Raw genomic sequence first — 25,306 nt, forward strand, 5'->3', positions numbered from 1 at the left:
CCATAACGGGTGTTTTGATGACAACGAGCATCTGTGGTGGATTTCCCGGCTATGCGTTGAACTTGCATCCCCTTTCCCGCCCCCTATAACTCAATGGGAAGGGGTCATGGCCGTTTAGAAGAAAAAAATAGTCGAACGCCTTCGTGACCAGAGAATTAGGATCTGGAACCCCCCCTTCCTCACGAATAGCAGTGCAACAAAATGAAGCACATGAAATCTTCAGCATTCGCAACTGAATCTTATGAAATCAGCAACATTGCGGCACTGGTAATCAATAATCAACATCCGGCTGAACAAGTAAAGACTCGAGCACCACCTTATGGGACGATACTGGCACTTTTCCACCATAATGGAAGGTCACTCTTATTATTACTGATGAGATGATAATCGGTACAGTAGAAGACAACAAGCGTGTTTGCTTGGTAAAAGTGTGCGTTCTTTGATCTGAATTACCTAATACATACACTGGGTTTGCTCGGCCTACTGAAGTAGCACTGTCTATTTTGGTCCACTTCAGCTGTCTGACTCATCAGAGTCGCTCCGATCAGGCTCTTGAACGTTAGGCTTGGGTGCAGGAGCTGGTGCAGCTTTCTTGCGATCACCACCTTCACCGCCTCCAGCTACACTAGCATTCTGGTCTACAAACAAGTTAAAGAACTTTACACGCAGACAGATTTGCATATAAACAACGAGGTTTCTTTTTATGATGGTTTAACCCATGAACGTGATGCAGTCGTGATACAAAACAACTTTCGACGAGGCATTCCAGGTTTTGAAGGTTAGGTTTGGAATGTTGGAAATATGAGCAAATTACTACGAGATTTAATCCGAATAAACAGAAGATAAATCATGACCACAGCAGTAGAGATTAAACTAATCATGCGAACTAGCATAGCAGATGAACATATCACATCTAGGGCACATATTAGAAACATGAATTCTACCACGATCTCGAACAGGAAGGATAGAATCACATACGGTGCAGCTGGTGCAGCACCGCCGGCATTGACGTTGTCGCCCATGTCGTCGAGGATGAGGTTGCCGAGGTCGGGAAAGAAGTCGTCGTTCGTGAAGTCGTCGTTGCCAGCAGTCGCGCGAGTGCGCTCCCCAAAAACCTGATCGCCCCTCTCCCGTACAGGATCACGAGAGGCGGGGTTCCGGAGGCCTGCTGTCCCTTCTCGCGGTGCACGCCGAAAGGAGGGATGGAGAAGACTTGCTTGGCGGCGCAATGATCTGGAACGATGGTGAGAAACCATACGAAGCGGCGGCGGATAGGGTAGACGTCTGCCTGACTATATAGTGCGGGCCGGGTAGGTCGTGGGAGTAAACCCCACGTCCGAGTCGTCACAATCCAAAAGAATCGGAAACGGTTCAGTAATTAACGCATCTGTTAATTATTAATTAATGACTCATTAATTTTTCCCGTGCAGCAAAAATATAGACAACGTGCATAGCTCTGCCCTCGGCTCGGCTCAATACCGCAACCCGCAGCGCGTCGTGACGAGGCGTGGCGTGGCGAGGTGAGCGAGGAGGAGGAGCACGCGTGTAGGTCTTCTCTTCTCATGCTCATACAAATGGTAGAAGAGCTCACCTTATAAAGAGGTGCAACTCTCTCTCAACTTTCGGGGTGGGACTAAACTTTAGCCTCACTCACTCCACTCACATGTGTGCATGAATGGGCCAAGAGAATTTTAGAATTTTAGTTGGGCTTTGGGCCAAAGGCCTACTAGCAAAATTTCAACAATCCCCCACAAAGTCTCATTGGCACATCTCATCATTTAGTTCTAAAACATTGTTTATATACCGGTGCTTAGTGGAGACTGTGAAGTTGAACTTTCACTTAGAAATTTATGCTACACTAGATCACAACTTGAATAGTGGACTATGCCTTGAACTACAAGTTTTCTGTGAAACTAGTTTCACACAAATTCTTGACCGATACTGGGCTGCCGCAAGGCTTCCCCGCGGGTGGAGCGTATACGTCATACTCTAGGGCCTTTCATGAATTTATTAGAGAACACCCAATTCTCACAGACTGTGACGTTAACAGTCAAATTCATATAGGTGTGTTCCTCAGAAGATGTTCTGCAGGACAACATCTCTGCTTACCCGAATAAGCCACTTGGAACACATTAAGATAAGTATCAACCTGCCATGCAGATCAGGAGACTATTGCATCTTCACGGAGTGGGATAATTAATATAGGGATACTCTCCTCCCAGCTGACCAACAGCTTGTCTCCCACTTCTACTTCACGGGATCTCCGATCACATAGAGTGGGTTGCCACTATGGACAACTCATGCGGTGGGTCTCAAACCCATCTCCATCGATGCATTATCTATCACATTACGTGATAGACCCTTTGTGAAGGGATCTGCCAAGTTTTTCGACGTTTGGATATAATCCAACGTAATAACTCCAGAGTTCCTCAATTTTCTGACAGATTTTAGTCTCCTCTTCACATGCCTTGAGGACTTCATATTGTCCTTAGAACTGTTTATCTTGACGATCACAGTTTGATTATCATAGTTCATCAGGATAGGGGGTATTGGTTTTTCAACCATAGGTAAGTCCATCAATAGTTCATGAAGCCACTCTGCTTCAAAAGTGGCAGTGTCTAATGCTGTGAGTTCTGCTTCCATAGTTGACCTCGTTAAGATGGTCTGCTTGCAAGACTTCCAGGAAACAACGCCACCACCAAGTGTAAAAACATAACCACTTGTGGCCTTAATCTCATCAGCATCAGATATCCAGTTTGAGTCACTATAGCCCTCCAGTACCCTTGGATACCCGGTGTAGTGAATCCCATAGCTCGTGGTGCCTTTCAAATAGCGCATAACTCTCTCAAGGGCATGCCAATGATCATCTCTCGGTTTTGACACAAACCGACTCAGCTCGCTCACAGCAAAAGAGATGTCAGGCCTCGTGGCACTCGCCAAATACATAAGCGAGCCAATAATCTGAGAATACCTCAGTTGATCTCTAGCAATCCGTCGATTCTTTCGAAGCAACACACTAGCATCATATGGAGTTGGAGAAGGCATGCAGTCGCTATACCCAAAACGACTCAAGACCTTTTCCACATAATGAGACTGAAGCAGTGTGATCCCACCATTCTCATCTCTCAACAGCTTGATGTTTAAGATAACATCAGCTACTCCTAGATCCTTCATCTCAAAACAGCGAGATAAGAAATCCTTAACCTCCTTGATTAAATCAAGTTTGGTTCCAAAGATCAATATGTCGTCAACATACAGACAAAGAATAACTCCTTCGTCCCCACCATAGCGATAGTACATGCACTTGTCACCATCGTTTACTACAAAGCCGGCAGCAGTTAATGTTCTTTCGAACTTCTCATGCCACTCCTTAGGAGCTTGTTTAAGGCCATATAAATACTTTAATAACTTGCACACCTTTCCTTCCTGACCAGGTACTACAAAACCATCTGGCTGATCCATGTAAATTTCCTCCTTCAACTCTCCATTGAGGAAAGCCGTCTTAACGTCCATTTGATGAACGAGAAGACCATGTGAGGCAGCCAGTGATAGTAGCACCCGAATTGTGGTCAGTCTAGCCACGAGTGAGTAAGTATCAAAGAAGTCTTCACCTTCTTTCTGGGTATAACCCTTGGCCACAAGCCGTGCCTTGTACTTTTCAATCGTACCATCAGGTCTAAGCTTCTTCTTGAACACCCACTTACATCCTACAGGTTTGCACCCATAAGGACGGTCAGTGATCTCCCAGGTACTGTTAGCTAAGATGGAATCCATCTCGCTACGTACAGCTTCCTTCCAGTAGTCAGCATCAGGAGATGCATAGGCTTCTGAAATAGTCCTGGGTGTGTCATCCATGAGGTACACAATGAAATCATCACCAAAAGACTTTGCAGTCCTCTGTCTCTTACTCCTCACAGGAGTTCCATTGTCACCCTCAACAGGATTCTCAACATGTTCCATCGCAATGGTGGGTTCAGGAATTACAGTGAATTCCTCACTAGATGGAGTAGGTATCTCCTGATTTGATGAACTCGACATATCCTTCATAGGAAATATGTCCTCAAAGAAAGTTGCATCATTTGATTCCATAATCGTACAAACATGCATGTCGGATACCTCAGATTTTATTATCAAAAATCTATAGCCGATGCTATGAAAAGCATAGCCCAGAAGAACACAATCCACGGTTTTTGGTCCAAGCTTGCGCTTCTTGGGAATTGGTATATTGACTTTCGCCAAACAACCCCAAGTACGTAGGTAAGAGAGTTTCAACCTTTTCCTTTCCCATTCCTCAAATGGAGTCATGGTTTTATGCTTTGTGGGAACTCGGTTTAGGACATGACACGCAGTCATTAGCGCCTCCCCCCACCATTCCTTGGATAGACCCGAAGTGTCTAACATGGTGTTAACCATATCAGTTAGAGTTCCGTTCTTTCTTTCGGCTACCCCATTTGACTGGGGTGAGTAGGGAGGCATCCTCTCATGGATTATACCATGTTCCGCATAAAACAGATCAAATTCATTGGAAAAATACTCTCCACCACGATCAGACCTAAGTCGTTTAATTTTCCGATCAAGTTGGTTCTCTGCCTCAGCTTTATAGTTTTTAAAGAAAGTCAAAGCCTCATCTTTTGATTTCAGAAGATACACATAACAATATCTAGTGGAGTCATCAATCAACGTCATGAAGTATCTCTTTCCACCTTTTGTCAACACGTCATTCATCTCACAAAGATCAGAATGTATAAGCTCTAGTGGCGCCAAGTCTCTTGCCTCTGCAGTCTTATGGGACTTGCGAGGTTGCTTAGCTTGCACACATACTTGGCACTTAGAGCCTTTGACAGTAGAGATTTTCAGAATTAAATTCATATTGGCTAGCCGCGTCATGCAACCAAAGTTAATATGACAAAGTCGTGAATGCCAAGTATCAGACTCATTATTGTGGCAAACATTATTAATAACTTTAGTGCAAATATCTGACAAAGATAGGCGGAACAAGCCTCCGCACTTATAGCCTTTTCCAACAAATTGTCCACACTTAGAAATTACAACTTTATTGGATTCGAAAACCAACTTAAAACCATCTCGACATAAACGGGAACCGCTAACGAGATTTTTATTGATGGACGGCACATGATGAACGTTCTTCAGACGCACAGTCTTCCCCGAAGTAAACTTCAGATCGACCGTACCAACACCTCGAACGATGGCATGTGACCCGTTCCCCATCAGCACGGGTGAAGTCCCTGTTGCCTGGTAAGAAGAAAACATGGAGGCGTCAGCACAAACATGTACATTGGCACCGGTGTCAATTAACCAATCAGGGGATTGAAATACTGAAAGGATGGTAGGAAAAATACCATACCCTGATTCCTTCATATCAGTATCACCGATGACAACATTAGCGGACTTGCCGCTCTTCTCATGTTCGCGCTCCTCAAAGCGGTTAGGACACTTTGGAGCCCAGTGATTAGGATCACCGCAGACATGGCAAAGTCCCTTCCCCTTCTTATGAGAATTCTTCTTGAAGTTGGTAGAATGTGATGGCTTGTTCTTTGTATCAAACTTGCCTTTGCCCTGAGTTTTGTTCTTGTTGTTTCTGAACTTGTTGGGCTGGGAGTTCTTCTTCTGTACCATGTGGGCACTAGAACCTCCCTCAGCAACTCGAGCACGTGTGTCCTTTGCTCTCGCCTTCTCTTCAACATCAAGAGTACCAATGAGATCCACAACGGAAAACTCCTGTCTCTTGTGTTTCAGGGAAGTAGCAAAATTGTTCCACGAAGGTGGAAGCTTGGCAATGATGCCTCCGGCAACAAATTTTTCCGGCAACACACACTTGAAGTACTCAAGTTCTTTTGCGAGCGACTATATCTCATGAGCCTGCTGTACAACAGGGCGCTCATCAGTCATCTTGTAGTCATAGAATTGCTCCATGACGTACAACTCGCTGCCGGCGTCCGAGGCACCAAACTTGGCCTCGAGCGCAGCCCACATGTCCTTACCATTGTCAAACGACATATACGAATCCACAATGGAGTCATCAAGAACACTCAGAAGAGCGCCTTTAAAGAGGGTATCGATCTTCTCAAAAGCTTCCAGCTGTGCTGGATTAAGATCGCCCTCAGGCTTGCCCTTGGTGGCATCATAGCAGCCCATGGTCTGAAACCAGTAGACTGCTCTCATGCGCCACCTCTTATATTGCGCCCCCTTAAAGGCAGGCGGCTTCAGATGCGCAGCAAAACCACTCGGAGTAAATTGCCTATAATCAGGTTTTTGGATTGTTGGAAATATGAGCAAATTACTACGAGATTTAATCCGAATAAACAGAAGATAAATCATGACCACAGAAGCAGAGATTAAACTAATCATGCGAACTAGCATAGCAGATGAACATATCACATCTAGGGCACATACTAGAAACATGAATTCTACCACGATCTCGAACAGGAAGGATAGAATCACATACGGTGCAGCGGGTGCAGCACCGCCGGCGTTGACGTTGTCGCCCATGTCGTCGAGGATGAGGTTGCCGAGGTCGGGAAAGAAGTCGTCGTTCGCGAAGTCGTCGCTGCCAGCAGTCGCGCGAGTGCGCTCCCCAAAAACCTAATCGCCCCTCTCCCGTACAGGATCATGAGAGGCGGGGTTCCAGAGGCCTGCTGTCCCTTCTCGCGGTGTACGCCGGAAGGAGGGATGGAGAAGACTTGCTTGGCGTCATAATGATCTGGAATGGTGGTAAGAAACCATACGAAGCGGCGGCGGCTAGGGTAGACATCTGCCTGACTATATAGTGCGGGCCGGGTAGGTCGTGGGAGTAAACCCCACGTCTGAGTCGTCACGATCCAAAAGAATCGGAAACGGTTCAGATAATGACTCATTAATTTTTCCCGTGCAGCAAAAATATAGACAACGTGCATAGCTCTGTCCTCGGCTCAATCCCGCAACCCGCGGCGCGTCGTGACGAGGCGTGGCGTGGCGAGGCGAGCGAGGAGGAGGAGCGCGCGTGTAGGTCTTCTCTTCTCATGCTCATACAAGTGGTAGAAGAGCTCACCTTATAAAGAGGTGCAACTCTCTCTCAACTTCCGGGGTGGGACTAAACTTTAGCCTCACTCACTCCACTCACATGTGTGCATGAATGGGCCAAGAGAATTTCAGAATTTTAGTTGGGCTTTGGGCCAAAGGCCTACTAGCAAAATTCCAACATGGAACCCTCTATATGCAATCACTATAACGACATGCTTAAGAGATTCTGAACGTTACCCTTATCAACAAGGAACTACATATAGACATCATGGCTTCTAAAGTAAAGGGCAAGCAGTTTATTCATCAGGAAGTTGATGAGCCAATGGAAGTGCAAAACTACCAACTAAACAGTACAGGACAAAACAATTACTAGTCATTTGTTCTATAGCGATAATGAGATGCATTTGGCAAATCGCACGGACCAAAAGGATACTGACAGGCACTCCTTGCATAATACTTGTAAGATCCTTCTCAACTCGGTGAACAAGCTCTGCCTGCAGAAATGAGTGCACGCAATCTTTAGCATCCTGATTAACAATGTGTTTTCATCAACATGGGAAACAAATATGGCTGAAGGGTAGTCAATTTCACATACACTCAAGTCAGGCTCTCTACAAAAACGTCGCCTGCGTGCATCCCTCATTGGAGGAGTAAGTCCATGCTTGTATTCAGCTCCTTCTGGAGCAGGATCATGTTCTTCTCTTACCATTACCATCTGTTCCAGTTTAAAATTATTATGAGGCCTACAAATTAACAAGATATATACACAAATCTTCACTTTTATACCTGACCAATATCAGCAATTTTAACTAAAAAGGAATCATCATATGTTTTATATGACTCCACAACGGTTGGGAGATCCAAGAGAGATGTAGGAAACCTCTGGTTTACCAATCATAAATGTGCCACTCCTTCCATCCTCTGTAAGAGGAAAGTTACCATCAATCGGAAGGCAACAAGGATTAATTAAAGTTCAGTTAACAATTGCAGACAACTGTAATGTGTTGTTTAAAATCAAGAGAGACCATTGCATTTTACTATTAGTGGAAACAAGTGCATAAACTGACTGCACATAAACAATGTTAAATCAGAAGTTTGGTAATCAACATTTAAAGGTTATAATTGCAAAGGTTGTCTAGTACGAGCCTGACATGCCATGATGAAAGGCCTAAGCTCTTGCGAATCAGATATTTACTGAATCCAAGTTTCCTTTTTATTACCAATTCTGACTGGTTTGATGGTTTTGTATAGGTAAGATCATAAGATAAGTTAAGCATATCTGGGCCAAGACATGCAACCGCAGTAACTTGCAAAGGGGAATATGAACACAAACATCAATTAAGTGAGATCTTGAGATTGATCTCATCTCATCCGCAGGTAAGAACCCAGAATTTAACAACTGTTAAGCTACAAAGAAATTATTCAGGCGTAAAGTTTTGTGTTACAGTGATACTTTGGTTCTCTGTTAATCTACATCAGAAAGCAAGCTAATTTGTACTGTATTTTTAACGAGACAGTTACAACTGACAATTCTGCTATCAACATATTCGGACCTACTCAACTTATCACTACAAATTTAGGGCATCGATAAGTACAACAGCCTTAATCACAGATCTGCAGTTCTACTGCTCTACACCAATTTCCGGCGGAAACGGGAAGTAGAGTTCGCGGGGCGAGGAGGAAGAGGGCGGAGGGCACCTGAGAAGGAGAGGTCGAGGGAGGCGGCGTCGGGTTTGGAGGATGAGCCGGCGGCAGATTCGTTCATAAGACGCTCGAAATTGATAGCGCCCCTCCTCCTCCTCCTCCTCCTAGCGCCGGCGGCCACCCCGACCCCGGCGTCCACCAAGCCCGCGCCGGCGTCCGCTCCGGAGCAGGTGGCCACCCCCCTCGCCGGTGGCCACTCCGGTCCCGGCGACCACCTCCCCTCGCCGGTTCTCCATGGCATCTAGGGTGTCCCTCTCGGCGTCCTCCTCCGGCTCCCTGCCCCCGTCCCCTCCGCCACCGCCGCCGCCGCCCCTAGGCCGGTCTTGCGCCCCCTGCTCGTGGTGCCCGACGTGGCGGGTACGGCGCGGGGTGTGCAATGGCGAGGCTCCATGGCAGACGCAGGCTGGGCGTCGGGCGGCGGCCGCACGGGCGCGCTCCCCACCCAGGCCGGCGCGCCGCTCTACCCCGAGCAGGTGGCCCAGCATCCTTCCGTCCTTGCGGCCTCTGCGGGGCCGGATTCCGGCGAAGCTCGTCGGCTGCTGCTACAACTGTGGAAGTGATAAGCACATATTTGCCATGTGCACAAATCCTCCAGTGTGCGTGCGCTGCGATGGGGAGGGCCACATTTTCAGGGACTGCACCCGCCCGCGCCCCGCCCCCGCAGCTCGTCGCCGGTGGATCCCTGCGACCGCCGACGGCTCTTCGCTCTGGTCGTGCGCCGCCGCTTCCAGTCGGGCTGGGGTCTCTGCCTCGGACTCCCTCGTCATCGCCTACCTCCCCCATGGTGCCGCTGTCGGCCCTGCCGCCGCCGCCCCCAGGGCCGCCGCCGGCTGGCGCGGTCCATGTTGGCGTTCCCTGGAGCCAGGTTGTGATGGCCTGATTTATTAGGGATGAGAGACTACTCATATAAATAGGAATTCCTTCTTTTCCGGGAGCCCATTCGGACAGAACTTCAAAGTTAAGCGTGCTCAGCTTGGAGTAGTGTCAGGATGGGTGACCAACCGGGAAGTTACTTCCGGGTGCGCATGAGTGAGGACAAAGTGCGCAGAAAAGAGTAGTATTGATCTGTCGGGCCAGTCTAGATCCTGCCAGGAGTAACGACCACCGGCGGGTGTGTCTGGAGCGTTACAAGTTTTGGTAATCAGAGCCTTCCCCGACTTTAGGATTATATATATCGGAGAGTAGGATTCTTTTTACTCCTCAGTCCCTTCGTCGCTCTGGTGAGGCCTCCTGACGTAGAGTTTTGACTCTTCTCTTCTCAAATTTCACTAATTTTTTTTAGGATCACGTGGGTATCTTGGAATCGTTCCGATGGTTTTGTGACGAGAACATTGTTTTTGGTGCCTCCTGACATTTAGGGGTTGTGGCAGTGTCCCGGGGAGTTGAGCTCCGAGGTGTTGTCGTCACAATTTTATCGTTGCAATTCTAGAATACCTGAGTTTCGCCGACATCGAAAATCTCTTTTATGCAGTCGTTGGTGAGATAACCTCGACGCCACCCAGTACTGGGGCGGGAATTCGGGAGTATTACCATAACTCGTATAACGGATGCTTTTCGAAGGTTGAGGTAAATGATTTCCGAAGGTTTTCTTGGTTATGTGTTGAAGGATGGATACAGCTGGATGTAGGATTTGTGTAGTTTTGGGTGAGATATTATGCTTCCCCTGTATCTTCAACACCTGATTGCATAACCGGAAAGTTTCGGGAGTTTATAAGTGGGAATTCAAGTAGCTCTTAGGATATCTTTCCTACAGATGTATGATATGAAATTGGGGTTCGATGTCTAGTGGTCCGCCTATCCACGGTTGGTTTTACAGTAGTCTCATTGTGTCTTAAAGAGTCCTTGGCTATGCTGACTCGGGGACGCTTCGTATGTCATGTGCACTGCCTTGTACATGATGGTGCTGTACGATTGAGCCCGTGTAGGCCCCACCACGACAACTTCGGACGAAATCTCTGTCATATGTTTGTCCCGGTTTGTTTTGCAAGCCAATACTTTGTTTTGTTTTCAGTTGTGGTATTCGAGTTGCTTCGAAGTCAAATGTTGATTCCATACCTTGCCCAAACGGTGTTCTCATGTTACTATGTGAATACCAATCCTTCATAATAATTGAGATTGTCATGTCAATCCTTTTCAAGCGGCGTGTTTCTCTTCTAGTGGATCCAATCATTTTAACGTCCGCAAGATCAACTCAAGTCCTCTCAACATTGTTTGTTTCATCCGTCTCCAAGTTGTCTTTGTTTTTCCTGCCCTCCCACAAGGACTCAGAATTCTTATTCAACTATCATGTTATTGATGAGAAGTCTCCCATTCTTTTCCGTCAATGTTCTTACCCGGTGATTCTCACGAAGATTCTAACGGAGCTTCAAGTTCGTCACTCTTCACTCATTTTCTTCTTCGGGGGATCCAATTCAAGCTTTTGGTGTTGATCATATCCCTTTTCCTCGTTTCAAATGCTTTCCCATGCCATTGCACCTCATAATCATTCCCGCTTGCTATTCAATTGTTTCGGAGTACTCAATATTTCTCGAAGATTCATGCTTCCACTCTGCATTCGTTCAAGCTCCCTCAAGGTGGTTATCTCTTTTCAAGCCATTTAAATTCAACCGGTGCAATCTCTCTTTCAAATCGTTCAACGGTGCTTTTCTTTTGAGTGGGCCCTAACACACAGGTCTTTTTACAGGATCTTACCTGACTCTTCTAATTTTACCGAAGCTATGCTAAATTCTTTTCAAAGTTTGACGTAAGAATGAATTATCATCAGTCAAATGCTTTTCTCCAAGATCGTTCAAATTATTTTCATTGTTGATTCAGCCCTTATATTCTTCTTTATCCCGGAGTGCCTCAACAATTCTTGGTGCTGCTTCTCATCGTCATTATCAACATTTGAAGACCGAAGAAGAGTTTTACCTCCATATCTTATCCGTTCTCTCAGGGATTCGTGATTCTAGTTCGAGCCCATCCTCTCATAACTGTTTTCGATTGTCAGAATTCTTTTCATCCTTCCAGAGCAATTCAAGATTCTTTTCAGTTTGATTCTCCAAAGACCATCATTTCGGGATTACTCATTCCCAGTTTTCAGCTCTCGTTCTCCAAATCTTACCGGTGCATCATTCAAATATTCTCTTATCAGTTCGTGATCTATTCGTCCTCTTGTATCTAAATTCTCTCAAGTATGTTCGTTCATTTCATTATTCTTCCCGGTGTTCCTTTATCTTTTTTTCGGCCATTTTAATTCTTACGGTGGTTCATTCAAGATTCTGTTCCTTCTTTTATCATATCAATTCATTCGTTGTTTCAACCCTATTGGTGGTTCGTTGAAGACCTTCCCAAGTTGACGCTATATCTATCTTAATCCTTTCTACGAGAATAAGTAGTATGCCAAATCCGTTGCTTGTCATCAATTTAAATTGATGAAGGATAAGCATAATGTAATTATCATTATTGTTTCATTGAGTAAATTCAATTTTTGCTTTCCGGAGTGATTCATCATATCACATTCTCGGTTCAAGAGGCTTTATCTTTTCTTTCTAGGAGTTCCAAGCTCTAATTATCACGGAGATCCATCTAAAGCATTACAAGGTTTCACCTTGTGTTTTCAACTTCTCTTTCTTTTGATCATTCTTTTATTTCCGGAGTTCTTCATGTAGGATCTACATGTTGGTTCATCAAGGACTTAATTCCTTCTCGAAGTGTTCATGAAGATTCTTTTCAGAGGAGCTCAAGTATTCTTCATCTTGCATTTCTAAGTGCAATTCTTTCTACCTTATCTTTTGCGATGGTGATATGCCATTCTTGACAATTTTTCTTTGATGTTTCATGATTCAAAAGTTGTCAGGAATGAGATATTTAAACCCATCATTTTCTTCCTTAGAGTTATCTTGGTGTAGTTTTCACCTAAAGCCTTCCATTGGGAATGTTGTTCTTTGTGGTGGTTATCTATGTTCCAAGTTTTATCCTTATCACCTCGGTGGAAGAAGCCTTCTATCTTTTCTAGCTCTCAATCCAGATTCATTGTTTTCGTTAGTGGCAAGTTGTTACCTCAAAAAATTTGAGATGTATTCCATAAGACCATATCAAGCTTATCCTTTTCGTTGTTGGTTTTCCAACAACTCCGTTCGACCCTTCTCCTAAAGATGCCTTTTCAAGCTCTTTTGTGGCAGAAGTTGTCCTTTCCTTCTCCATTCTTTTATTTCAATTATCCATCTTCTATCCTTTCGTTTCGGAGGCATTGTGTTGTTGCTCTCTTCAACCCTTCTTCTTATTATTGTCAGGATCATGTTCTTTCATTTGCTTATCCATTTAACCGGAGTGTTGTGTCCTCTACTCAAGTTCTTTTCGCCTTTTCAAGTCTTGCATCTCGTTTCTACCGGAGTGCTTGGATGTACTTCTTGTCCATTGCAACCCTTTTCTCATGCCTTTAAACCTACATGGTTCTCGTGATGTTCCTTGTTCCTCTTTTCTAACGGAGGTTTTCAACTTTGTTCATCTTTGTTGTATTCTTTCTTTCAAATTTGTTCAACATTTTCAAGGTTCTTTGGTTTCACTCATTGGTCAAAGAAGCAACTTAGTTTCACCTCTCGCCTTCCTCTTCCGTTTTCCCCCTCCGGTGCCATTCTAGATCTCGGGATGAGATCCTCTCGTAGTGGTGGAGTGTTGTAGCGCCCCGAGACCGATGTGCCAGGTGTCTTCCGGTTATTTGCCATTGTTGCCTTGTCATTTGCTTGCGTGTCATGCTTTTCTTATCATATCATCATGTGCATCGCATTTGCATACATGTTCGTCTCATGCATCCGAGCATTTTCCCCGTTGTCCGTTTTGCAATCCGGCGCTCCTATGTCATCCGGTGTCCCCTTTTGCCTCTTTTCGTGTGTGGGTGTTAAACATTTTAGGATTGGACCGAGACTTGTCATGCGGCCTTGGTTTACTACCGGTAGACCGCCTGTCAAGTTTCGTACCATTTGGACTTTGTTTGATACTCCAACGGTTAACCGAGGGACCGAAAAGGCCTCGTGTGTGTTGCAGCGCAACACCCCTCCAAAGTGGCCCAAAACCCACCTAAACCCCCTCCATCGTCTAGATCGTTCGATCACGATCGCGTGGCCGAAAACCACACCTCATTTGGAGCTTCCTAGCTCCCTCTACCTCAATAAATAGACCCCCTTTCCAAATTTCGGATCTCTTCCCCGAAACCCTAGATCCAACTCCCTCCGTGCCGCCGGACATGTCCGCTCGCCGGCGGACGCGTCCACCCAGCCAGCCACGTCGTCGAACCAATTGGAGGCCGCCACGTCACCTTCCCCGCTGCCGCAGCCAATCAGCGCCCGCCACCTCAGCGCCCGCGCCGCCCCACTTCGTCGCGGCCCGCGGAGCCCATCACGGGCCCGCGCGAGCCCGACCACGCGCCGCCCGGACCGCACGTCGCCCGCCACCAGCGCTTGCGTCTCGCCGCCCGCCGCCTTCGCGCCGTCGCCGGCGACCAACTCCGGCGACCAGAGCGCGCCGTCCTGCGCCATCATCCCCGCAGCCTTGCTCGCACCGCAGCGCAGAGCACCGCCGCCAACCGCCTCGTCCTCTCCGCTCTTGCTTCGCCGTTCGGCCCGCCTTGTTCTTCGCGCGCCACCGCGCCCTCCTTCGCCGCCTCGCCTCACCGGCGGGAACCGCCGTCGCCGCCCCTGCCTCCCTGATCCGATCGGGATCGAGGGAGACGACGACGACCCGGCCGATCCTCCACGTGGGCCTGCAGCCACACCCCAGCTCCCTGGCCCAGCACAGCACCAAGCCGGCCCAGTCTCCAGGCCCATCTCCACCTCCTCCGGCCCGATATTTTTTTCGCGAGGGTATTTTTTCTCCAAGTCCTTAGTATTTTCAGGTTTTTTCATCGCATCATAACTATCTCATTGTGGCTCCGATTCGTGCGTGTAGCATATCAAAATGTTCGTCTCGACGAGTACATCATTTCATATCATTGCATAATTTTCATTTGAGCTCATCTTGATGCAAGAAATGCTATTGGAAGAGGGCTATGTGATGATAGTTTCAGATCTGTTTCAGCAAATGCACTTTTGTCATTTTTGCCATGATTAATGTGTGCATGCTATGATCCTGATCTCTACATGTGTTTTGAAGAATGCCATGCCATCTTTACATGGGTGTATGCCATGTATTTTTGTGATCTTTGTGGTGACTAGCACAAGCATGCAAAGTAGCTTACTCAATGATGCTGATTTCAGGGACTTGGAATTTCACCAAGTCCTTGCCCTGTCATTATTTTTATGCCATATGTTCATGTTGTTTCCTAGTGATCCATGCCTCTTTTGAGCATGATCAGTAAGGATGTTTTGTATATAATGTTGTGCTCTATCCATCCATGTCTTTGTTTGCAATTATGGAGCACCCTAGATTGAGTCAATCGAGCTCTACTTTTGCTATAAAATGTTCCTAGCAGATTGTTAACATGTTTAGCAATTTTGCCGAGCTTGTTGTAGTTGATCCGTGCATGCTATGATGTTGTTCTTGCCATGTCTAGCTTCTATGCCATGTCTATTTGCTGGATGTATGTTTAGTTTGTCATGCAATGCCTCGTAGTGAGTGCATCAAGCTCGTAAACATGCCTACTCGTTATCTATTTTGCCATGCTCTAGTTTTTCACTAAGTCTGAATCTGTTTATGTTTTTGCTATGTTCACATGCTTGCAATTGTATTTTCTGATCTCTTTTGGCTCATGGTCACTAAGGGACTTTTGTTATATGCTTCGAGTAGCTTCATGCTATGCCTTGCTTTGCCATGATATGTTCCTGTAGCATGTAGTTATCGTGCTCTAAACATTGCTTCCTGATGATAAATTTCTGACATGCTGTTAATTTCACTAAGTCTGAAACCTGTTATCTTTTGCACGTTTGCCATGCTTGTTTGAACCTGTTATGGAGTGAATTAGCCGTAGCTCAGTGTTCATCTTTTGTCAAGCATCATGAGTGGATCCCTGCCATTTATTTTGTTGTCATGTTGGAGTGCTGTAGCATGTTGTTCTTGATGCATTTAGATGTTCTCGTGCTGATTATCATAGACCGGTGCCATATTTGTTTTGCTTGCCATTTCCAAACTGTGCATCCGATTCCGGTGATCTTTATATCTCGACCGAAATCAACTCCCCTTTCCAGTGGCACTCTTGGATTTCCAAGTTGAGGCCAGGTTCAATCATTCCTTTCCAAATCATGCATATGAATCACATACCGCATCCCGCATATCATGCCATGTTCATGTCTTGGTTGTTTACTATGTTGTGTGCTTCTTTCCGGATTTGCTTCTTCGGGTTGGTTCCGATAACGTCGCATTTGTGAGGACCCGTTCGACTATGTCCATTTTTCTTCTTCATGGACTCGTTCTTCTTCCTTGAGGGATTTCATGCAAGATGACCATACCCTCGAAATCACTTCTATCTTTGCTTGCTAGATGATCGCTCTTTTGCTATGCCTATACCGCGATACCTACCACATGCTTTATCATGCCTCCCATATTTGCCATGTCAAGCCTCTAACCCACCTTGTCCCAGCAAACCGTTGTTTGGCTATGTTACCGCTTTGCTCAGCCCTTCTTATAGCGTTCCTAGTTGCAGGTGAAGATGGAGTTTGTTCCTTGTTGGAACATGGTTATTTTGTTGGGATATCACAATATCTCTTATTTTAATTAATGCATCTATATACTTGGTAAAGGGTGGAAGGCTCGGCCTTATGCCCGGTGTTTTGTTCCACTCTTTCCGCCCTAGTTTCCGTCATATCGGTATTATGTTCCCGGATTTTGCGTTCCTTACACAGTTGGGTTATAATGGGAAGCCCTTGACAGTTCGCTTTGAATAAAACTCCTCCAGCAAGGCCCAACCTTGGTTTTACCTTTTGCCTCACCACCACCTACTTTTCCCTTGGGAGTCGCGCTCCCGAGGATCATCTTAGTTTAACCCCCCGGGCTAGTGCTCCTCTGAGTATTGGTCCGAAACGGGCAACCTGCGGGGCCACCTCGGGGCAACTCGAGGGTTGGTTTTACTAGTAGCTTGACCTATGTGAGTGTGCCCTGAGAACGAGATATGTGCAGCTCCTATCGGGATTTGTCGGCACATTCGGACGGCTTTGCTGGACTTGTTTTACCATTGTCGAGATGTTTTGTAACCGGGATGCCGAGTCTGATCGGAATGTCTTGGGAGAAGGAATATCCTTCGTTGACCGTGAGAGCTTGTGATGGGCTAAGTTGGGACACCCCTGCAGGGATTTGAACTTTCTAAAGCCGTGCCCGCGGTTATGGGCAGATGGGAATTTGTTAATGTCCGGTTGTAGAGAACCTGAAACTTATCTTAATTAAAATGCATCAACCGCGTGTGTAGCCGTGATGGTCTCTTTCCGGCGGAGTCCGGGAAGTGAACACGGTGTTGGAGTAATGCTTGATCATAGGTTGTTCTAGGATCACTTCTTGATCATAGTTGTTCGACCATGCTTTTGCCTTCTCTTCTCGCTCTCATTTGCGTATGTTAGCCACCAAATATGCTAGTCGCTTGCTGCAGCTCCACCTCATACCTTTTACCCTATATATAAGCTTAAATAGTCTTGATCGCGAGGGTGTGAGATTGCTGAGTCCCCGTGACTCACAGATACTTCCAAAACCAGTTTGCAGGTGCCGATGTTACCGAGAAGGTGACGCAACCAAGCTCAAGGAGGAGCTCGATGAAGATCTTGTCCTTTGTGTTGTTTCGTTCTAGTTGATCAGTAGTGGAGCCCAGTTGGGGTCGATCGGGGATCTGTGTAGCTGTTGGGGTAGTCTTCTTTTATTTTGGTTCTGTAGTCGGACCTTGATTGTATCTGGATGATGTAATGCTTTATTCATGTAATTGTGTGAAGTGGCGATTGTAAGCCAACTATGTATCTCTTTCCCTTATGTATTACATGGGTTGTGTGAAGATTACCTCACTTGCGACATTGCTTTCAATGCGGTTATGCCTCTAAGTCATGCTTCGACATGTGGGAGATATAGCCGCATCGAGGGCATTACACAGGTGGTGAGTGCCGGGTCGGTGGCTGGCGTGGCCGACCCTGGCTTCTCGGTGCCCTTTGCGCCGATGGAATCGCTGCGGGCCTCGTCTAAGTCGGTGGTGGATCAGGTGGATGTAGTTTTCTTGGCTTCAGGCCCTGACCTGCATGCGCTTGAGGTCGAGCTCGTCAGGGCGGTGGTGGTGACCGTTGTGGGTGATCGCGACGCGACTGATCTAGCCTCGGTAGCCGGTGTCATTGCACGTGAGTGTGAGCTTGAGCCAGGCGACATGTCCATCAGAGAGTACTTCCCAGAGGATTTCCCTATCATCTGTCGATCACCGGAGATTAGGAGAAGGCTACTCCATCGTGGTCGTGCGGGCAACAGGTAGTTCGACCTGGTGTTCGCGCCCTGGTCGCGTCATTCGCATGCTACGGCCATTTCCATGCCCTTCCTTGTGCCGCTGGTGCTGTGTGGGGTTCCGGCCAATGCGTGGACTAGGCGTACTGCGGAGGCGCTCTTGTTGGGGCTGAGGATCGTTGTCAAGATCGGGTCGGCCACGGAGGCGCGCAGCGACATGTCTGGGTTCTTGGTGTGGCTGCACACAGATGATCCGGCATGCATTCCCTTGCGGCAGATTCTTGTGGTGGAGGAACCGAACAGGCGCAACAGTCGCGCGGTGTAGGTGGATGGTGGAGACGACGTGCTCTGGTACCCGGTCGACATCAAGCTTGCTGCGGCGCCGGTACGGCTTGGGCCGCATGCGGGGTTGCCACCGCCGCCGCCGCCTCCGCCGCCGTCCCCGCCGCCTGGAGGCCATTCTGGTGGCGGCTCGCGCTTTGGAGGTGGGGAGGTCCGTCCGCCGCCGCCGCGCTCGCCGAGGCGCTCGTGGGTTCCTCGTCAGCGTCGGCGCCGTCCCCCAACCCTGGTGTGGACCAATGGTCCGTTCAAACTGGGACCGATCAACATGCGATGGCTAGTGATGCGACTGGTGCCTCGGCTATCATGAGGCATGGTACGGAAAGTGTGGTGGGCCAGTTGGCAGCTTCTTGTCGTGGTTTGGATGTAGCGGAAGGCAGAATGGACAGGGCGCAGGGTAGACAGCACGCGGGCCAGGTGGATGAATCGCGGTCATGCTAGGCGGATTTGCCGCGTTTGGTGAACCAGATCCCATTCGGCTCATGTTCGCAACAGGATAGTGGGTTGGTTGAGGCCCCACAATCGGTTCCCGCGGAGGGGGACCATATGCCGTCGCAGTCGCTCGGGATTGGTGGAGGCGAGAATCAGACAGGATCGGGCGTGGAGACTTGCTCCCCTATCCGGGGGCAGGTTGGGATTCTTGCGCAGGCCGAGGCTGGCGGTGCCAGTCTGGATGGGAGCGTGCGGCCCAATCGGAACTCGCATGGGGATTTGCCGGGGCCCGCCTTGCATGGGGATGTGACGCAGCCATGCACGTCGCCCAACCAGTGGTTTGCGGTGAGTCTTTCGCAGGAAAAGGAAAGTGGATCTCTGGAGCCTGAAGTCGTGGAAACACCCCAGTGGCAGCTGCATGTGGGGTCACCCGTTCGACCCTCGCCCCAGGAACAGGTCTCGCAGCTGCGCAACGAGCTGTGTCGGTCCCTTTCGTCGTTGCTAGCTTAACCAAGTGCGCGGGAGGTGCCAAAGCAGCAGCGTAGGCCACGACAGAAGAGCCTGTTGGTTTCGTCTCCGCGTAGGAGCGTGAGGATGGCCAAAGGAGGGCATGGCTCCAAAGCCATGAAGCAACAGGCGGTACTTATAAGGAAACTGTGTGTGGCTAACGAAGGAAACCAGATCGACGATGAGGCACTTCAGGCGTATGTCAAGCTCTTCAACAAACCGCTCCTGGACTGTCACGTGCAGGCCATTTTGGTCTTGTTTGGGTGGGACGCCTCTGTCCTTCCCTTGCAATGTGAGGAGGAGGTGCGGACTGAGGCAAGGTAGGGCCAGAGAGGCCGGTGGTGGGTCTTGTGGGTCTTCCAAATGACTTCACACCCACCCAAAATCCTTGTGTGGAATGTGAGAGGGCTCAACTCGCCGGCTAGGAGAAGTGCGGTGTACCAAGTTATAGTAGCGGTCAATGTAAGCATTGTATGCCTCCAAGAAACTAAGATGGAGGAGGTCTCGAACGATGTGGTTAGGCAATGCCTTGGCAATAAATTTGAGAATTTTTACTATGCCCCGGCGACTGGCACGCGTGGTGGAATCTTAATCGCTTGGGACAGCTCGGTGGTCTCACTGTCCAATCGGTACATAACGGCAACCACGCTAACTGCGCTAGTATCACAGGATGGGATGTCACATTGGTGGCTTATCGGGGGTGTATGGCCCTCAAAGTATGCGGACAAAGTGGAATTTCTCACCGAGATCTCGGACATCCGAGATTTGCATGTAGGTCCATGGGCCTTATTGGGGGATTTCAATCTCCTGGTCTTGGCGGATGACAAAAACAGACCGAATGCAAACCGTAGGATGATGGCGCGCTTTCGGTCCATGCTAAATAGGCTGGAATTGAAGGAGATGTACCTAAATGGTAGACGTTACACGTGGAGCAATGAGCAAAGGGACCCCACCCTTGAGAAAATAGACCATGTCTTTGTTACAAACATGTGGGAGGATATTTACCCGAGGAGCTTCCTCACGGCCATGGGCTTGGCATTTTCTGACCATTTCCCACTCCTGGTGGATCCAGACGCGGAGTTGCACCTTGGCAAGCGATTTAAGTTTGAGAGCTTCTGGCCCAAGGTGGAGGGCTTCTTTGAGACGGTGACGGAAGCTTGGGGTTTGGTGACCAGGGATGGTAACCTGTTTGTAGTGTTGGACAACAAACTTCACGCCACAGCGAAAGCTTTGCAATCCTAGAGCGATCGGTGGATCGGTAACACACGCCTTCAAATTGCCATTGCCATGGAGGTCATTGCTCGTTTGGATGTGGACGCAGAGTCTAGGCACTTAGAGGACTTGGAGCATGACCTACGCAAGCTACTCAAGAGGAAGCTTCTAGGTCTATGTTCGTTGGAAAGAACCATTGCGCGTCAGAGATCGAGACTTCTTCAGCTGAGGGAAGGGGATGCAAACACAAGATTCTTCCAGCGACATGCGACCTATAGGCATCGCAAGAACATAATCATGAAGATATAACACAATGGAATAATGCACACGGGCCAGGAGGAGGTTGCCAGAGTTTTCAATGAGTTCTACGGTGAGCTGTTCGGCTCGGCTAGAGCCCGCGTAGCTACACTCCATTTGGATAGGCTGAATCTGCCCTGTCTTGACCTGGCACGGCTGGAGGTGCCTTTTGTTGAGGAGGAGGTCTCTAGAGTAATCAAGGAAATGCCAATGGACAAGGCGCCTGGTCCCGATGGGTTCACCAGTAGATTCTATGCCACGTGCTGGCATGTCATCAAGGATGATTTTATGAGGGCACTCAACCAATTCTATGTAGGAGATATGAGAGGCATGGCAGCAATTAACAAGGCCTTGATTACCTTGCTGCCGAAGAAAGCGAGTGCCGTGGATGTTAGAGACTTCAGGCCGGTTAGCCTTGTTTGTGGACCAATCAAGATTTTTGACAAAATTCTAGCTTCAAGGCTGGCAGAGGAGTTACCGACGATGGTGGGGCTGCATCAAAGTGCATTCGTGAGAGGCCGATCTTCGCATGATAATTTCATGCTGGTCCAATGCACAACTCGCAAACTTCATGCGCTGAGGAACCCCATGGTTATGCTAAAGCTTGATATAATTAAGGCATTTGACACAATACAATGGCCTTTCATTCTGGAGGTCTTGAGGAGATTGGGTTTCGGTCATAGATGGATCACTTGGATATGTGGGTTGTTGGCAACATCTTCTACGCGGATCCTGGTTAATGGCACGCCTGGCAAACCGATCCTCCCTTGCCAGGGTTTTCGTCAGGGCGACCCGTTGTCGCCTATGCTATTTATACTCTGTATGGAGCCCCTACGAGCACTCTTTGAACATGAAACCGACAGAGGTTTACTCGGGCATCTAGCGAGGAATGGGCTGAGGCAAAGAGTTTTGATGTTTGCCGACGATGTGGTGGTCTTTTTCAAGCCCACGACGTTGGAAGCTACGACATGCGAGGCACTCTTGTAGGTATTTGCACAAGCCTCGGGCTTGGTGGTCAATACGAAAAAAGTGCTATCTGGCCAATTCGATGTTCGCCCGAGGATGTAGATTTGGTGAAGACAATCATGGGTTGCTCAACGGCCACTTTTCCGTGCACCTACTTGGGTCTACGCTTAACACTCAAAAAATAGTCTATGGCGCAGTTGCAAGGCATGGTGGACAAGGTTCGGGACTGTTTGCCGCATTGGAAAGCGTACCTATTACCGAAGAGTGGGCGGCTAATATTGATCCAGTCAGTGCTATGTGCTATACCAGTTCATTCCATGCTCGCCTTGAGTCTCCCAGCTAAAACCATCTCGGCGTTGGTAAAGATTTGTAGGGGATTCCTGTGGTGCGGCAAGAGTGAGGCAAATGGGGGCAATTGCTCGGTGGCTTGGGATAAGGTGTGTACGCCGAAGTGGGATGGTGGCCTGGGGATTCCGGACTTGAGATGGCTGAACACAACCTTGCAAGCCCGATGGCCTTGGCTCCAAAGGAATGACATGGAGCGACCGTGGGCTGAGTTCTCCATCACCGTCCCCCATGAAGCGATGGCCTTGGCCAAGGCGACAATGCGTACGACTGTAGGAGATGGAAGTACAACTCGGTTCTATGAAGATCGCTAGGTGGATGGAGCGACAGTACAAGAGATAGAACCGGCGCTGTTCAGCAGAGTGCCTGGTCATGTCAGGGCGACGAGGATGGTCTCAGATGCGCTCGGAAATGGTACTTGGGATGGAGATGTTGGCCCCAACCTCACGGGTCCAGAGCTGGAGGAGTACTTGAGGTTATGGATGAGACTTGCAGATTTCAAGTTAGCGGCCGGATTGGAGGACAAGGTGCAATGGTCCTGGGAAGCAAACGGTGTCTACTCTGGCATATGTGGCAAAATTCTTGGGACGAGAGCGATCTTCGACGGCGCCGTTCACTTGGAAGTAAAGGCCCCATTAAGATGTCGTTTCTTCACCTGGCTGGCTCTCAGGAACCGGTGTTGGACCTCAGATAGGCTTGCACGCCGAGGGCTACCACACCAAGCCACTTGCCCTTTCTACAACCAATAAGACGAGACTATGCAACATCTTCTCATCGGCTGCGTTTTTGCGAGGCAGGTTTGGCAGTGGTGCACCTCTTTGGCTGGAAGGATAGAGTATCTCCCACTGCCAGACGAGGATCTGGGCGAATGGTGCATGAGACAGGAGGAGACTATGGAGCATCGGAAGTCTAATCGGGCTCTGTGCTTGTTGGTGATGTGGATGTTGTGGAAGCATAGGAATGACATTGCGTTTGAGGGACACACACCATCTCTGTCAGGTGTGCTATAGAAGATTCAGTCGGAGGGTGCTATCTGGACAAAGGCAGGCCTGATTAATGGCGAGGTCCTAGGGCAAGAGCCAGATAGGGTAGAGTGGATAGGGCATGAGTAGCTTTGCCTTCTGTGAGTACCGGGTAGGGCGGATGAAATCCGCTTGTAAATAAGCTAAGCTAAATGTTGTACTGGTGGTTAGGGGCTCACCACCCCCTCTTCTTCTTTAATGAATGATACACACACTCGTGCATATTTGAGAAAAATAAGACGCTCGACCTACTCCGCCACGGATGGGGGCACGCGGAGGATGAACTGCTTGTCCATGGCAATTGCACCGCCGGGAATTGAACTCTCTAGTACAAGAACCCAACACAAAGCAAGTTCGAAGGATAGCTACCCCTTCCCCTTTGTTTGTTTGTCCCAGAAGAAGAGAGTTCCCCCTCGTCCGCTTCATTTGCTTTGCCGGCTCCGGTGAATAGGACGCTGAATAGTAGGTCCCGCTGGACTTACAACATCCTATTTTTTAGTGAAAAAATGGACTGTATTAACTGGCGAACATTCGGCTTTTAGGGGTAGCGTCGAACAATCTGCCAGCTGTTTGATTGCCATCGACGAACGCGATCACCTAAACAATATGTGCCGTGAAAAATAATTTTTTTGAACATCAGTACAGATGCGAGCGCTTATATACACGTGCATACACTCACCCTACCCCTATGAGCATCGCCGGAAATCCTGAAATAAATCCATAAATAAATGAGAGCACCAAGACTTGAACCCTGGTGGGCTGGGGATACCACAGTCCCTCTAACCATCCAACCACAGGTTGGCTTGCACCGTGAAAAATAATTTCATGTATACGTATACAATACATGATGTGAAAAACAATCGCACGTGGGTGTGCAATACATGTCGCGAAAAAGATGGGTGTTCCAAATTTTGAACCCTCACCTCCGAAGTTCTCAACATGGCACAACAACCAACTCACCATGAAGGAACCAGTGTCTAGTAACGAAAAATTAACCTTTTGGCCCCTTTTCAAAGTCTTTTCTTGGATTTTTTGTGTGCATTGTTTGCATTGTACCTCAGGTGGTTGAATCGGTTTTGCTTTTCCCATTTTCCGTCCATCCACGTTCTTGTTAGATGACTCTTCTCTGTTAGTATTGTGGTTAGCCTTGGTGAGCGAGAGAAAGAAAATGCTTGGAAGATGATTTTTACCTAGGTTTATTGGATTGTTACTCAACCCAATAACCAAAACTCTGACACCTTTAGTTTGTTTTTAATTATACATGAACCTGATATTTCAACCCTTTTTTTACTTCTATGTCAACAAAAATTATCTCCTCTTGTATTTTTGTTGGATTTTTCTAGTCCATCATTGGCATCATGTTTGGAGACTATAGATGATGTTAGTAATGGAGTGGCTACTCGAGAAGCCTAGTAACTATGCCATGAGCGACCTAATAGTTGTAGCATGGGAAGTTTGGCAATTTTAATATGGGCAGCCTGGTAACTATATCATGAGTAGCCTAGTAAATTTAGCACGAGAGAGCCCTGGTAACTTTAGTATGGCCATCCTCGTAACTGTAGCATGGGTAAGACAGTAACTTTAGCATGACTGCCTTGGCAACTACATAATTGCCATGTTGGCAATTGTAACATCTACATATAGTCTCTGCACATGGGCGCCATCTCGCACCAGAGTACTACAACGACATGGTTGGATTGTATCCCAAGACATCTGGTCGACTCTCATCACCGACCTCGCCATCTCTTTAATTGCGTCTTCGGTGGAGGTGTCACCAACTGCATTAGTGCCGGAGCATCTAGTGGAGATACCTGATAAGTATGACATGAGCGGCCTGGTAACTATGACATGAGCATCCTAGTAACTATAGCATGAGCACTGTGATAAGTTTAGCATAAAAAGCCTGATAAGTTCATTCAACATGACTAGCTTGGTAACTTAGCCTGAGCAGTTTGGTAACAACAATATAGATGGTGTGATAACTACATGATCACTATGTTCATAACTTTAGCATGACCGACATGGCAACTATGTATTCAATGTGGTGGTAACTATAGCATGGGGGCCTGGTACCTTTAGCATGGGGG

The 25,306-nt window shown here is 47.8% G+C and overlaps 1 pseudogene; it reads right to left on the reverse strand.

Moving 5' to 3' along the window:
• Positions 1-513: 513 nt before the first annotated feature.
• On the reverse strand, positions 514-23,515 carry LOC125546858 (annotated as a pseudogene).
• Between the last annotated feature and the right edge of the window lie 1,791 nt (positions 23,516-25,306).

Source organism: Triticum urartu, chromosome 3 (assembly GCF_003073215.2).
Source record: "Triticum urartu cultivar G1812 chromosome 3, Tu2.1, whole genome shotgun sequence".
NCBI classification, from domain to species: domain Eukaryota; kingdom Viridiplantae; phylum Streptophyta; class Magnoliopsida; order Poales; family Poaceae; genus Triticum; species Triticum urartu.